This window comes from Nylanderia fulva, unplaced genomic scaffold, assembly GCF_048542155.1.
Source record: "Nylanderia fulva isolate GAGA-0341 unplaced genomic scaffold, ASM4854215v1 Scaffold175, whole genome shotgun sequence".
Classification (NCBI taxonomy): Eukaryota; Metazoa; Arthropoda; class Insecta; order Hymenoptera; family Formicidae; genus Nylanderia; species Nylanderia fulva.
In genome coordinates, this window is record NW_028190001.1 from 214,476 (window position 1) to 230,000 (window position 15,525).

General features: G+C 44.6%; 2 pseudogenes; both read right to left on the bottom strand.

Annotated features, from left to right (window-relative positions):
* Positions 1-1,490: 1,490 nt before the first annotated feature.
* LOC146723688 (uncharacterized) lies at positions 1,491-1,904 on the bottom strand (annotated as a pseudogene).
* A 9,728-nt stretch (positions 1,905-11,632) lies between these two features.
* On the bottom strand, positions 11,633-12,817 carry LOC146723689 (small subunit ribosomal RNA; annotated as a pseudogene).
* Positions 12,818-15,525: the final 2,708 nt, after the last annotated feature.

Genomic DNA, 15,525 nt, shown 5'->3' on the forward strand with positions numbered 1-15,525 from the left:
AAAGTCATACATTAAATTTTTATAATTTATAATTTTCAAAAAACTATAGGTTTTTTTATTATTACATGCATTTTATATATATGTATAGTTGAGGAAGATTAAATGTCACACGTATAAAATTTAAACAAACATAATTTATTGCTCTTTTAAAACTGTATAAGTACTAAAAAGAAATGAATTAAACGCTGGACTATTTTTATGTTACATTAACAGTATTGATATAATGATAAAATAAATCAAATTTTTCGCTGTACAATCTATAGGATTATAGAGCACATACTTTAATTTCTTCACCTAGAGAATTTCTATATTTCTCCATTTTCTACATCATTTAGATAATATCTGAAACAGAAAACATAGAACAATTACAAATTCAATCAAGACTGTATCATATAGAATTAACAATATTTTTTAAATAATATAAAATCAAGAACAACAAATCGGACAATGTTGCAAATTCCAATTATGAACTATCTATAAAAATAACAATATTAGAAAAAAAATATAAGATTAAGGATGATGAAAATAATCTGAGATAATTACAGATTTAATTGTCAGGATTATATCTTTAAAAATAATATTAGAAAAAAAAATATATATACACAAGATGCCCCAAAAATCCTGCAATTTCGAAAATAAAGGTTTTTTAAAAAAATGTTTTAAATCGAAGTATTAGGGTTTTAAGTGGCATTAAATAATATCAGTGTGACTATATTATAAACAACTTGTTATTAACAAAATGTAAAATTACTTTGAAATTTTTTATGGAATCCCCTATTTTAATTGCACCTTCTGTGAGCTTATTTCGAAAACTTTTCAAAACACTATAATAAAGCATTCTTGTCATTCAGTGCTTTTCAAATTATAATGCTTAAAGTTTACCAATATTTTGACATAAAATAGAAAATATCTTGTAAATATTTAGTTGTCGGTAATATTATCTTAAATCTTTTATGCATAAAATAAAATCAATGGTATAAAGAAAAACAGTTATTTTTAAGAAAATGTATACACAATTTGCAACATATTTTTTTCCTAAAAAACAATTATGCATTTTCTTTACACCAATTGATTGGTCTTATTCTGTGATAAAATTACCGAAAACCGAATGTTTTACATGCTATTTGCATTTTATGTAGCTACAAAATAGTGTAGCTTTCAAGTCTCATAAATTCAAAAAATATTTAATGAAAAAAAAAACTTATGGTATTTTGAAAAGTTTTTATGAATATATAATCAAAAATAGGGTTTCTCATTTAAAAATTTAAAAATGAATTTTAGTGTGACTTCAACAACGTTATTTTTTAATATTATTTCAGTATTATACTAAATAGTATTTATATTATCTCCGTACTGTTTTTTATACTATAATACTTATTATTATTTCGAGAAAAAACATTTTTCTCGAAAAGCCTTCGTTTTCGAGATATTTAACTACTATAGGACTCTTTCAGGACATTATATACCAAATTGTGGATAGAAATAACAAGATTTCACAGGACTACTGACTATTGGCAACTTTGCATTGACGCAGCGCCTCGTTGAAGCCTTCACACAGGCTCAGATCAGACTGATTCTGGGCGCATTCCAGGAACTGTGTAATCTCCCAGGAGCAAGCAGCTCGTGGCTGTTGCAGCCGGAGCAGCCTGCTGCATAGGCGCAGCAGCAGGAGCAGCAGCAGTCTCACTGGAGCCTCCGCTGAAGAGTCCAGTCATTGCATGACCGATGGTGTGTCCTACAGCAGATCCGATAGCTACGCCACCAGCTGTGGCAGCCATCTGGCCCATGAGGGATGGGCCCTGTTGCGGTGGCTGGGCCACCATGGGTGATGTTGGTGGGGCATGAGCTGGAACCCTGGATGGGGCAGGAGCAGCTGCAGCAGCTGGTCTGACGCTGAAATGAGGTTGATTTAGTATAGACTAGATGTCTTCTACATGGATTTTATATAGAGATTGAATTTTACACGAACAGCTAGTTTTGGTAATATACAATTGAGAAATGAAACTAAGGTCAGTTTTATATAACTACATTTATATATCTCTTTTAGTATGAATTTTATATAGATTTTATTCAGACTAGATTTTTTATATAAGCAGCTGATTTTGACATTTTAGTTTCTAAATTTCTACAAGATTTAGATATATTGTGATGATGATGATGATAAAGAAAGTCATAATGATGAAGAAAATGATGATGATGCATGATGTAACTTTTCAAGATCCAAAAAACGACCGAGAGACGCGGGCACAGAGTGCGAGAGCAGTCGGTCAGTCTGTGTGATGTACGGAGAGGAGAGACGGTGAGACATGCGCTACCTACTTTCGGGAGACAACGACGCACGCGCCGCTCTAGGGAAAGCGGTGCCATTCACCGCCCTGACACTTTTTTTGGCCGTTTGTTGCTCCCTTCGCGCGCGCTCTTACTCTCATCCCATTTCTCCTCGGCTCTCGCGTACACACACGACTTGGATACACAAACACGCTCCCCCTCTTAATTCGCGCAGCATTCTCTGGGCGCCGCGTTCGCCAACGTTTTACACGCTTGTGCGCTTCTCTTTCTCATTATTATTTCGGTGTGTCATTTCAGACGACGCAAGGATTTGCGCCGCGGCTGGTCGGCGCGGCACAGACACCTCGGGCGAACGTCCAACGATCGCTCGTACGCCCATTGTAAGCGTTGCACAGAGCACAGGCGACGCGCGCGCCATTCTCTGGTCGCCCGCGTCGTGGCCGTGCGCGCTTTTCGGGCGCAAGTAGTTTAGGGGTACTAAAACGACTCTCAGCCAGGCGTGGTCCGGGAATTGTATCCGTGGACCGCAATGTGCGTTCGAAATGTCGATGTTCATGTGTCCTGCAGTTCACAAGTTGTGCGAGAACCTTCGATTTGTTTTAATTTTCCGCGCAGAGGCAAATTTATTTATTTATAAGTCGGCTCGTAGATACGAAGGAGACTGGATGCGGAGAAAATTGTAAAGGTGGAGAAATTCACTTTTGAGGCAAAGCAGTTTTATTCAAAACTCTCGCAGACAAGATTAAAACGCGGAAGTTCGCTCTAGAACGAGATAAATTCGCGCGATGCTCTTTTCGCTGATATACACGGAGACGTCTCTTCAGTTCAGACTCCTCGAGTAGACTCATTTTTGATCCTCGCGGAATTCGGCAGCTAAGGCTCATCCGATCGACGCGTGGCACACGTGCTAAATCCTATTCGCGGACGATTGCCCCATCACGCTCCGAAACGCGAGACAAAGGCGAGTTTTTGTAGATTCCTCGCTCGCGGAATCGAAAACAACCGGAATAACATCTCGGCGTCGAATATTTTCAATTTCTACGATTAACCTTGCTTCGTCGCTCCGAAAATACGTGACAATTTTAAACATACCGCCCGCCTCGCATTTGAACGTATGCGAAATATAGCCAACGGTAGTCTTCAACGTACGATGAAGACAATAAATCAATTTTCAATCAACCAAGAAATCAAACAAGAGATCAATGCAATAATTCCTTGCGATCAAATAACGAGGGCAAGTAATCAGAAGGTGAAAAAACCTTTTACAATTTTCAAGTAAATATTTCTAAATTATAAAGACGCTCTCAATTTTCAATAGGCACTGAGCCTTAGCAAATATTCGCCTCTTTCGGCTGTTCGAGCACGCAAATACAATTATACATGTTTCGAAATTCTACCGACAATGCGATGGGTCGAATAACAAAGTCATAAATGCGATACCTGGCTCGAAAACCACGCCGAAGAGGAGAATATTGCCTAACATAGTAGATTTTTAACGTATAAGACGGGCAACAAGAGCCAAATCGCGGATGACAATGCGTTATCCTAACGAAACTAAATAATTTTCCGTTAGAATTAAATACCGGTGCACAAGGCACCAAATTTTACTTGGACACGGCCAAGATTTTAAATATGAAATAATCTCATATTTGAGATTTAATTTCAATACCCCCTTTAACCCCCCTACGGAAAATAAATAAATGAATGCAAGAGAAAAATATAGATCCGAAAATCGCTGAATCGGGAATCGAACCCGAGACCTTTCGCTTGCCGGGCGACTGCTCTTCCAGCTGAGCTATTCAGATCCTTTCGATTCTATACTTTTCTCTGTTATATATATTAATGTTGGTAAACAAACGCATTTTTTAAGCCAGCGTGTATCAAATATAAGAGTTTTAACAAGGCTCTGTAATATAAATATAAATTTAACGTATAAGACGGGCAACAAGAGCCAAATCGCGGATGACAATGCGTTATCCTAACGAAACTAAATAATTTTCCGTTAGAATTAAATACCGGTGCACAAGGCACCACATTTTACTTGGACACGGCCAAGATTTTAAATATGAAATAATCTCATATTTGAGATTTAATTTCAATACCCCCTTTAACCCCCCTACGGAAAATAAATAAATGAATGCAAGAGAAAAATATAGATCCGAAAATCGCTGAATCGGGAATCGAACCCGAGACCTTTCGCTTGCCGGGCGACTGCTCTTCCAGCTGAGCTATTCAGATCCTTTCGATTCTATACTTTTCTCTGTTCAATTCTTTATTCGTCCCCTAAGGGATTGAAGGCGCTTTTGAAGGAGCGTTCCCCAACCTTACAACCTCTTACAATGTTACTTATATCTACTCTTAACTCTACTCTTACATCTAATTTACAAATAACTTAATTCTACCTTAACCTACTTATCTACTACTTTAGAGAGAGAAAGAGCCGTCCCTACCTATCGTTTCGCTTCGGCTTCCGATTCCCCATACATTCTCCACCACCTCATTCATACCTCACTCATTCTCCTCCTCATCCTTCCTTCCTCCTTTTCCCCTCCCTCCCTCCTTTCTTCCGTTCTCCCCTCTTCCCTCTTTTTCTCTATTTCTCTCATCTATCCTTCCCTTTCTCCTCCTTCCTGCAGTATTTCCTTCATTCTTTCCCACCAGTTTCCCTTCCCCCCTTCTCCCCCACATTCTCCTATCACATGCTCCCATGTTTCATTTTCTATCCCGCATAACCTACACCTTCTTTTCCCCTCTTCTTCCCAGTATCTCGCCCCCCTCATCTCATTGTTCATTCTGAACCTGATTATCCTTCTCCATCTACTTTCCCCCCATCCCTTTCTCAGGTATTCCGGTAAACCCTCCTCCTTCCATTCCCCATACCATCTATTATATCTCGACTCTCTTATCCTCTCCCACCTTTCCTCCTTCTGCCTTTCCCTGTCTTTCTGTTCCCACCCCTCATATACTTCCTCTCCTCTTCCCCTTTTTTCCTCCATCTCTTTCCCCTCTATTCCTCTTTCTTCCCAGAATTTCCCCCTCTCTTCCTCCCACATCGTTCTTTCCTTTCCTCCCCTTATCCTCTCTTTCATATCCTCAAAACATTTCCTCGCTAAACTTCCTCCCCTCCCTTCCTCCAACTTCCTCTCATACCCTACCGCCCTCCTTCCTGCCCTTATCCTAAATTTGTCTTTTCCTATCTCCTCTCTTACCATATACCCCGGCGTGCACCAGTCTACTCCTAACGTCCACCTAATCCATCGCTCCTGCATTGCCTCCACCTCTCTCCTCTCCTTCCATCCCCATATTTCCGCCCCATATTCCAACACCGTCCCCACCAACCTTTCCATTAGCCATACTCTTTTCATCCAGTCTCCTGCAAACCTTCTCTTTCCCATTCCCCACACCTGTCTTATCACCGCTCCTGCTTTCCTAACTCTGTTCTTTACCTGCGCCTCCTGCCCCCCGTTCCTCTGTAGCTTATACCCTAAATATGTGAATTCTTTCACTTCCTCTAACCTTTTTCCTTTCCATCTCCACTCCACTCTCTTCATTCTTCCTCCTCCCTTTTTAAACCTCATTACCTTTGTCTTATCCACATTCACCTCTAACCTTTTCTTGTCCATATAACTTTCCATTTTCCCCAACATATGTATCATCCCTTCTTCATCCTCCGCCAACAGTACCATATCATCTGCGTACGCCAAACAATGCACCTTTTCCCCTCCCAGTTTCACCCCCCCCCCAACCTCCTTTTCTTAGCACTTCCTCTATATCCGCTATCAGCAAACTGAATAAGTGCGGACTCATTGGGCAACCTTGCCTCACCCCCCTTGCCGTCCAAAAATTTCCTCCCTCCTCCTTCCCCACTCTTACCTTACTCCTCGTTTCCCTGTACACCTCTTCTATCCTACTCCTTAATCCCTCCCTCACTCCCCTCCTCTTCATTGCCTCCATTAACACCTCCCTATCTACCGAATCAAACGCCGCCTTCAGGTCCATAAATGCCGCGACTACCTTTCCCCCCTTCTTGTTTACCCTCTTATTCACCAGATAGTTCAACACATAGATACTATCCATCACCCCCATTCCCTTCCTAAAACCTGTCTGACTCTCCGGTATCATATTCTTCCCCTCCATTTCTTCCTTTAACCTTTCAGTTAAAATCCCCACGTATATCTTGTATAGCGTTGGCATCAATGTTACTCCTCTATAGTTTTCCACTTTATTCCCCGTTCCCTTTTTCAACAGTGGCACTATTATCCCTTCTTTCCACCTCTCCGGCCATCCTTCTCCTCTCCATACTCTGTTGCACATTTCCCATACCCACTCTTCTACCCTCTCCCCTCCATATTTCCATACCTCACTTGGTACCCCATCCTCCCCCGCTGCTTTTCCTTTCTTCAGTTTTCCCAGCATCCTCTTCACTTCCTCCCTGCTTATCTCCTGCTCCTCATCCCTCTCCCTTTTTTCTTTTCCTCCTCTTACCACTTTTACCTCTATCCCTCCCAATAAATCCATAAAGTATTCCTTCCATTCCTCCGCCTTTATCTCCTCATTCACCCCTTCTCTCTTTTTCCTTTCCCTGTTAATAATCTTCCATACCTCTCCTTCCGTTCTTGCCTCTATCGCCTCCTTGTACCATCTTAGCCTCTCCTCCTCCCTTTTCTCTTTACACATTAGCTTATATTCCGCCCTTACTTTTCTATATCCTTCTCCTCCTCCTCCTTTTTTCCTCCATTCCCTTAACTTTTTCCTCACTTCTTTCCTCTTCTCCTCACATTCCTCGTCCCACCACCCTTTCCTTTTCCCTTCTCCACTCTCTTCTTCTCCTTCTCTCAATTCCTCTTCTATTCTTCCTATTTTTTCCTCTAGCTCCTCTTCAATCCCCTCCTTCCACCCCTCTCCCCACTCTATTTCCTCTCTTATTCTTTCTCCTCCCCTCTTTGTCCATCTCCCTCTTTTTCTTATTCCTTTTCCCTCCCCCCTTTTTCCCTTTTCAGCCCCTCCTCTTCTTTCTAGCGTTACAATCAATGGGTGATGGTCCGATTCTATGTTATCTCCCACCTCCATTCTCTTTATCCTTTCCTTTACTCTATCCTCTCCCACCACGTAATCTATTACCGATTCCCCTCTTCCTCCTGTATATGTGTACTCCCCCTTCCTAACCCCTCTTATCCCTCCGTTAAAAATTCCCCATCCCACCTCTTCCAACTCCTTTATCAACTTCTTCCCTTCCTCATTAACTTTCTTGTCCTTTGATCTTCTTTCTTCTTCCTCCTCCCCTCCTATCACCCCCCCCCTTTCTACCTGTCCTTGCGTTGAAATCTCCTCCCAAAATCGTCCATTTATTTTCTTCTTTCTCTTCCATCCATTCCTTCATTTCCTCCAATTTCCTTTCCATGTCCCCGTTGATGTATACGCCTATTACCCTCCACTTCTCTCTTCCTACTTCTAAATCCGCCATTATTATTCCCTCCGCCTTTTCTCCCATTCCTGATACTTTTATCTTTCCCCTCTCCTCCCTTACCACCATGATCATTCCCCCCATCGGTCTTCCTTTTTTCTTTCTCTTCTTTGCTGCTTGCTTCTCCCATCTATATCCTTTCGGTAACCTCTTTTTAATCGCCTCCCACCCCCTTTCCTCTATCCATGTTTCCATCATCACCACCACCTCCCAATCTTCTATTTCCTTCCAGAACTTTTCTTCCTTATTCTTCAGCCCTGCCACATTCCAAAAACCTATCTTCCATTCTTCTCTTACTTCCCCTCCTTTTTCCTTTCTCTCCTGTTCCTTTCTCCTTCCTTCCTCCGTCCCCCTTTCTCCTTCCTCCTTTCTCTTCTTACTATTGTTCTCCCCTCCTCCTTTCCTCCTTTCTTCTCTTCTCCCTTCTTCTATCCCTTTTTTTTCTCCATTCCTGTCTTCATACCCCCTTCTTCCCCCCTCATTTTCTCTATTCCTTCTCTAATTTCTCCTTTCCAATTTTTTAGCACACCTTCCTCCTCTTCCCATTTCCACCATACATCATTGATTTTTATCCTTCCATATCTCGTCCATACATTGTTTCCTTTCCTCCTTTCTATCTCCGCGATCTCCATTAGTCTCCATTTTATCTTTCTCTCTTCCCATGTTAAATCATCTTCTATTCTCACCCTCTTTCCTCTTAATATCTTCTTCCTCTCCATTACCTGTCTTTTCTGTTCTCCACTTCCTAATTTTACTACCACCATTTCACCTTCCTTTCCCTCCTTTCCTTTCAACATCCTTATCCATTCTATCTCTGCTTTCGCTCCTATCTCTTTCATTAATTTCTCTACTCTTTCCTTTACACCTTCCTTCCCTTTCTCCATTCTTTTTATTACTATGTTGTTTCTTCTCTCTTCTCTTTCCTTCCATTCTAATTTCTTTCCTATGTCCTTCACTTTTCCTATTATTGTCTCGTTTATCCCCTTACTCCCTCCTTCGCCCCCCTCTCTTTCTCTTACCTCCTTTCTTCCTCTTTCCTCTACTCTTGCTTCCAAATCTATCACTCTCTTCTCCAGGCTCTCTATCTCTTTTCTCAATTCTCTTCTTTCTTCTCTCCATTCCCCCTCCTTTTTCCAAATTTCTATCTTCAATTTTCTCATTTCCTCGCCTAACTTCTCTGTTATCTTCTCCCCTATCTCTTCCATCATTCTCCTTAACTCCTCCTTTTCTATCCCCCCTATCTCTCTATTCAGCCTTTCTGTCTTCTTGCTCCTTCTTAGGCTTCTTTCCTTTTCTTCCTTATCCTCCTCTCCCCCTTCTTCTCTTTTCCTTTTCAAAAAATCCTCTATACATCCCATACTGCTCCTCCTCTCCTTCCCCAACTCCTCTACTCTTCTCGGCCTCCCTGCCTTCTTTTTTATTTCTTCCTCATCTCCCTTTTTTCCCCCTTCCTCTAACATCCTATCTCTATTGATCTCTATCCTCCTATCTCTAATATTCTCTTCATTAATCATTTCCCTCTTATCGCTTTCTTTCTTCGATTCACCTACTCTATGCTCCAACTCGCTCCAACTCGCTAGTGAATTCCCTAGTGAATTCCCTATCTTTTTACTTTACTGCGCCTACTCCCTACACCTACTCTCCTCTACTCTCTTTCTTCCACGTGTCTACGTGTCCACGTGTCTCACCTTTTCCTACTTTCTCCTTTCTAACTCCTTACCCCTTTATCCTCTCCTATCCTTTCAATCTCTCCTCCTCTTTTTTCTACACCCTCTCACCTCTTATCTCCTATTCACCTCACCCCTTTTCTCACTCTTTCCTCACAAATACCTGCCACGCTTTCACACACCTGTCACTCACTCTCTTACCGGAACCGGAAGCCACTTTTCTCTGTTATATATATTAATGGTGGTAAACAAACGCATTTTTTAAGCCAGTTATTTTCCGTAGGGGGGTTAAAGGGGGTATTAAAATTAAATCTCAAATATGAGATTATTTCATATTTTAAAATCTTGGCCGTGTCCAAGTAAAATTTGGTGCCTTGTGCACCGGTATTTAATTCTAACGGAAAATTATTTAGTTTCGTTAGGATAACGCATTGTCATCCGCGATTTGGCTCTTGTTGCCCGGCTTATACGTTAAATTTATATTTATATTACAGAGCTTTGTTAAAATTCTTATAAATTAGTTTATTCACTTTCTACAACTTCGTCGCGTACCGAGACTTATGTTTCTCGGCGCTCGCTCTCTCGAGGACTGACTCGAGGGCTGCGCGAATTTCGGAGCTCGCGTAGGGCGGCAGCCGATCGGGGTCCTCGATCGGACCATCAGAAAATCAGGCGATGTACACACGCCAATTAGCGGCGAGTGTACACGTTGGTTTTACGTGTTTCCTTGGCGTAAACACTAAGGAATTTAACAAAAAAAAACATTCTAGAAAATTCGATCGTCCTCGAGGATTCGATCCGAAGAACGAATCTTCAACAATGTGGAAAGAATTTTATTAGAATTTCTCTACTATTTATTATATTAAAAATAATAATATGTATCACAAGAAAATATAAAATATGTTTGATTAATTTTACTATACAGTTTAGTAAAATTAATCACACATATTTCATATTTTATTGTGATAGATATTATTTTTAATGTGATAAATATTAATCAGAGAAATTTTAATAAAATTCTTTTCATACCGTATTGTCTCACAATTACCATAACTTTTAGGGTAAATTTTAAGAGAAAATTCTCTCAGTACCGATTAATTATTAAAAATTACTTGTAAAAAGGCACACGTTACTCGATGCGGACGACAATTGTTTACACGGCAAGGACACGACAACAGACTGCGGCGACGGATGACGCAACGCGTCGCGACGCTTCGCGACACGTCTAGACGATAACAATCACGCGGCGTTGCCGAACATGTGATTGACGCGAGACATGTATTAAAACGTATAATAATTATGTTATTAAAAAAGGCATATTATAACGTATTATAATTTTTTACGTTATAATACATTTTTTTTAATGACTTAACATTATCCGCCCGTTTTGCCCTTTCTTTTTAAGCGAGACGTGAGAAAAATGATTATGTTTTGCGAACAAGATGTTCCATGTATAAATGTATTGGTCGCTCTGAAAAGAGCGGATTGACTTTGGTCGCTCTGAAAAGAGCGGATTGACTTTGGTCGCTCTGAAAAGAGCGGATTAATTTATAATAGGTGCTCAAAATGACCACCATCCATCCTTATGCAAGCTCGCATGCGTTTAAATAAATTTAATTGGACGTTCTCCATTACTTCCTCTTCGATATTCCAAATTACATATCGCAATCTGGTTTCTAAGTCGTCGACGTTCTCGGGAAGCGTTTTGTATATTGATTCCTTACAGTATCCCCATAAAAAGAAATCAAGAGAATTAAGGTCCGGGGATCTTGCGGGCCAACGTATCGGGCCATACCGAACCATCCAACGTCCAGGAAACTGCTCGTTCAAGTAGTTTGTTACAATCCTGGCGTTGTGTGGTCAAGCACCGTCTTGTTGAAAGAACATTTTATTTCTTTCAAATAGTGGCACTTTTTCTAAAAAATCGGGCAGATCTCCTTTCAAAAGTTCCGCGATACCATAGGGTACGCCTATTTAGCAAGCTAGAGTCTCGTTCGTTATCGGAATTAACCAGACAAATCGCTCCACCAACTAAGAACGGCCATGCACCACCACCCACCGAATCAAGAAAGAGCTATCAATCTGTCAATCCTTCCGGTGTCTGGGCCTGGTGAGGTCTCCCGTGTTGAGTCAAATTAAGCCGCAGGCTCCACTCCTGGTGGTGCTCTTACGTCAATTCCTTTAAGTTTCAGCTTTGCAACCATATTTCCCCCGGAACCCAAAAGCTTTGGTTTCCCGGAAGCTGCCCGCCGAGTCATCGGAGGAACTTCGGCGGATCGCTAGCTGGCATCGTTTATGGTTAGAACTAGGGCGGTATTTGATCGCCTTCGAACCTCTAACTTTCGTTCTTGATTAATGAAAACATTTTTTGGCAAATGTTTTCGCTTCTGTCCGTCTTGCGACGATCCAAGAATTTCACCTCTAACGTCGCAATACGAATGCCCCCATCTGTCCCTATTAATCATTACCTCGGGGTTCCGAAAACCAACAAAATAGAACCGAGGTCCTATTCCATTATTCCATCATGCACGCAGTATTCAGGCGAAGGTAGCCTGCTTTAAGCACTCTAATTTGTTCAAAGTAAACGTACCGGCCCGACTCGACACTCAGTAAAGAGCACCGCGACGGGATATTAGTTGGGCCGCCCCTCGCGAAGCTAAGCCCACCGGTAGGACGTCCCACATCACGCCAGTTAAACACCGCGAGCGGTGAACCGACGGTGTGCGACACAGATTCAACTACGAGCTTTTTAACCGCAACAACTTTAATATACGCTATTGGAGCTGGAATTACCGCGGCTGCTGGCACCAGACTTGCCCTCCAATGAATCCTCGTTAAAGGATTTAAAGTGTACTCATTCCGATTACGGGGCCTCGGATGAGTCCCGTATCGTTATTTTTCGTCACTACCTCCCCGTGCCGGGAGTGGGTAATTTGCGCGCCTGCTGCCTTCCTTGGATGTGGTAGCCGTTTCTCAGGCTCCCTCTCCGGAATCGAACCCTGATTCCCCGTTACCCGTTACAACCATGGTAGGCGCAGAACTTAACATCGACAGTTGATAAGGCAGACATTTGAAAGATGCGTCGCCGGTGCTAGGACCGTGCGATCAGCACAAAGTTATTCAGAGTCACCAAAATAAACGGTGGACGAACGGCGAGCCGCCCGCCACCGATTGGTTTTGATCTAATAAAAGCGTCCCTTCAATCACTGGTCGGGACTCTGTTTTGCATGTATTAGCTCTAGAATTACCACAGTTATCCAAGTAAATGTGGGTACAATCTAATGAACCATAACTGATTTAATGAGCCATTCGCGGTTTCACCTTAATTCGGCATGCACTGAGACATGCATGGCTTAATCTTTGAGACAAGCATATGACTACTGGCAGGATCAACCAGGGAGCTTCGTGTTCGGTTACTCGCAAGGGAGTAACTCGCGAGCGAGCCCGAAGACTCGTCGCTAGCTCTTTTTCGCGCGCGCGCGCGTTCGATGCCGAAACACCGACGCGCGCAACACGCTCGTATGTGCCATTTTATTTGCCGCCGGTCTTGCTCAGCCGGTCGGCGACACTCTGCTGTGTTTAACGCTATTATGTAAAGCGTACGAGAGAACGACGGAGGCGAGAGTAAACCCCCGACGCCGCCGCCTCTCTTCATCCTCCTCCTCTCCGTTCAAAATTCCACAAGATCAAAATACTCGTGTTCTTATTCTCCCAAATGTTATGATGCGCGGTCTCGAGAGACCGCGCGATTCACCCTGACGCTAGATCGACGATGGCGATGCTTAGACGTCGAGGACTGTTCTGTCTGGTTCGTACGCGTTTAACCGCACACGACCAGCAATAAGATTTTGCTACGGCGTACAAAGCGAGCGGGAAGAAGCAATTCTTCCCGCAAACTCGTATCCGTGGAGTAGATGCTCGGTAAGCGCGACGATTCCGCTGCTGCGTACGAAACGAGAGGGAACCGCGCGGCCAACACACTAGAGGCGTGCGCGCCACATAAGAGCCATTCGGTCTTGCGACACCGACTCGTGGCAATGCTGTGCTCGTAATAAATAAGTGTGCGTTAATTTTGCGCGCGTTCAGCGACGAACGAGAAGAGCCGCACCGTAATCCCCGGCGAAGAGGAATACGAGACGACGCGAGAGTCGAACGTACGTTCTCGCGAGACACGCAACCTCCAAGCATGAGAAGACTTGGCGGCGGCGCGTTCTGCGACGATCGTATATTATTTTATATATTCGTGGTTTCCAAATCAAACATTTTATATAAATGTTCTCTCCGTGTCAGAGTCGCGACTCGACAAAATCCGTTCTCGACCCGTACGGGCGATTCTTCGTTTGTCAACGTCGAGAGCGCGACACGTACAATATTAATCTCTCCTACCCTCTTATAGTACCCAACCGACCGGCCAAGCGGTCGGCGACGGTACGGAGAGCGGTCGAAACACGCCGGAGTGGCGAGAGACTCGAGAAAGTACGTTTACGACTCGTCCGGACTCGCTCGACTCGTTCGACGCGCCGAGCGCGACGTATCTCTTATAGTACCCAACCGGCCGGCCAGGCGGTCGGCGACGCACGGTCCTACGCACGGCCGTATGCGAGCGCGAGCGCCGAAAGGCGCGTTCAATCGAGACATAGTCGCGAAGAGCGAACGATCGAAAAGTCCTATTGTACGATAAAATATTATCACGATAGCCGTATGGCGAATGTCAAACAACGATAATTAGCATTAATTAAGAAGGAAACAAACGAAATGCCGGGACAATGAGGTATAAGCACCGACGGTACCTCCGGGCCGGGAGGCACCTCCGGGCCGGGCGGCACCTCCGGGTCGGGCGGCACCTCCGGGCCGGGCGACACCTCCGGGAACCACGGCCGACCGGCGACACCTCCGGGCCGGGCGACACCTCCGGGAACCACGGCCGACCGGCGGCACCTCCGGGCCGGGCGACACCTCCGGGAAACACGGCCGACCGGCGGCACCTCCGGGCCGGGCGGCACCTCCGGGCCGGGCGACACCTCCGGGAACCACGGCCGACCGGCGACACCTCCGGGCCGGGCGACACCTCCGGGAACCACGGCCGACCGGCGACACCTCCGGGACGGGCGGCACCTCCGGACGACCGAATGATCTCTCGAAGTCAGACGACCGCCGGCGGTACCTCCGGAACACTTAACGACGATTTACGGCGCCGCAACAAGGAGAGCTACGTAAAAACGTTTCGGACGAAAGTTACTTACTATTCGGCGCTCGCTGGACATGAGGGCGCTGTCCGATTACCAACTCGAAACGTGTCTCTCAAACCCACGTGTCGGATACATATATTTCGTATTATTACGGATGATACGCAACACGCAAGCTGCGGTGACCGCGATTACGGTACGGAACACTCGCCCGATGCGAAATCACGCGCGCGGCAACCGAGACGGCTCGTTACGGGCGTGATTATACGTGCGGCACCACATAACGGCCGGCGTCAACTTGGGGACGGACGGCACCTCCGGGACGGGCGACACCTCCGGACAACCGAATGATTTTACCAAGTCCGTCGCCCGCCGGCGGTACCTCCGGGGCACTTGACGGCGAGTAGCGCCGCTACGAGGAGATAATGCTACGATACGGAAATACGTTTCGGACAAAGGTTTCGTACTTTTTGACGCTCCGCACGACCGCGCGACACGATTATTACGATATCTGCTAATTCCCGGCTACCACTCGTCGGATGCACAATCTTCGAGATTCTACGACCGATACGTGGACGAATGCAGGCAGGATGCCGATAAGCGAAGCCGGAGTGTTTGCACGAATAAACTTTCCGATGCGTCCTCATTTAATTAATCTCATTTAGCTCGCTCGTTAGCGGTACAAGCGAGAACTCGGGAACAGGCGCAAGTTCGCTCGCGGCGCGTTGCTCTCGCCGGCGAGCGAGAAATTTTTCCAGGCCCGATAGCGGCGTGTTGCCTTGATTAGCGGGCGACACCTCCGGCGGCACGCGCCGCCCGTAACCCAAGTACGATCGCGGCGTGTTGCTTTCGTTGGCGGGCGACACCTCCGGCGGCACGCGCCGCTCGTAACCCAAGTCCGATCGCGGCGTGTTGCATT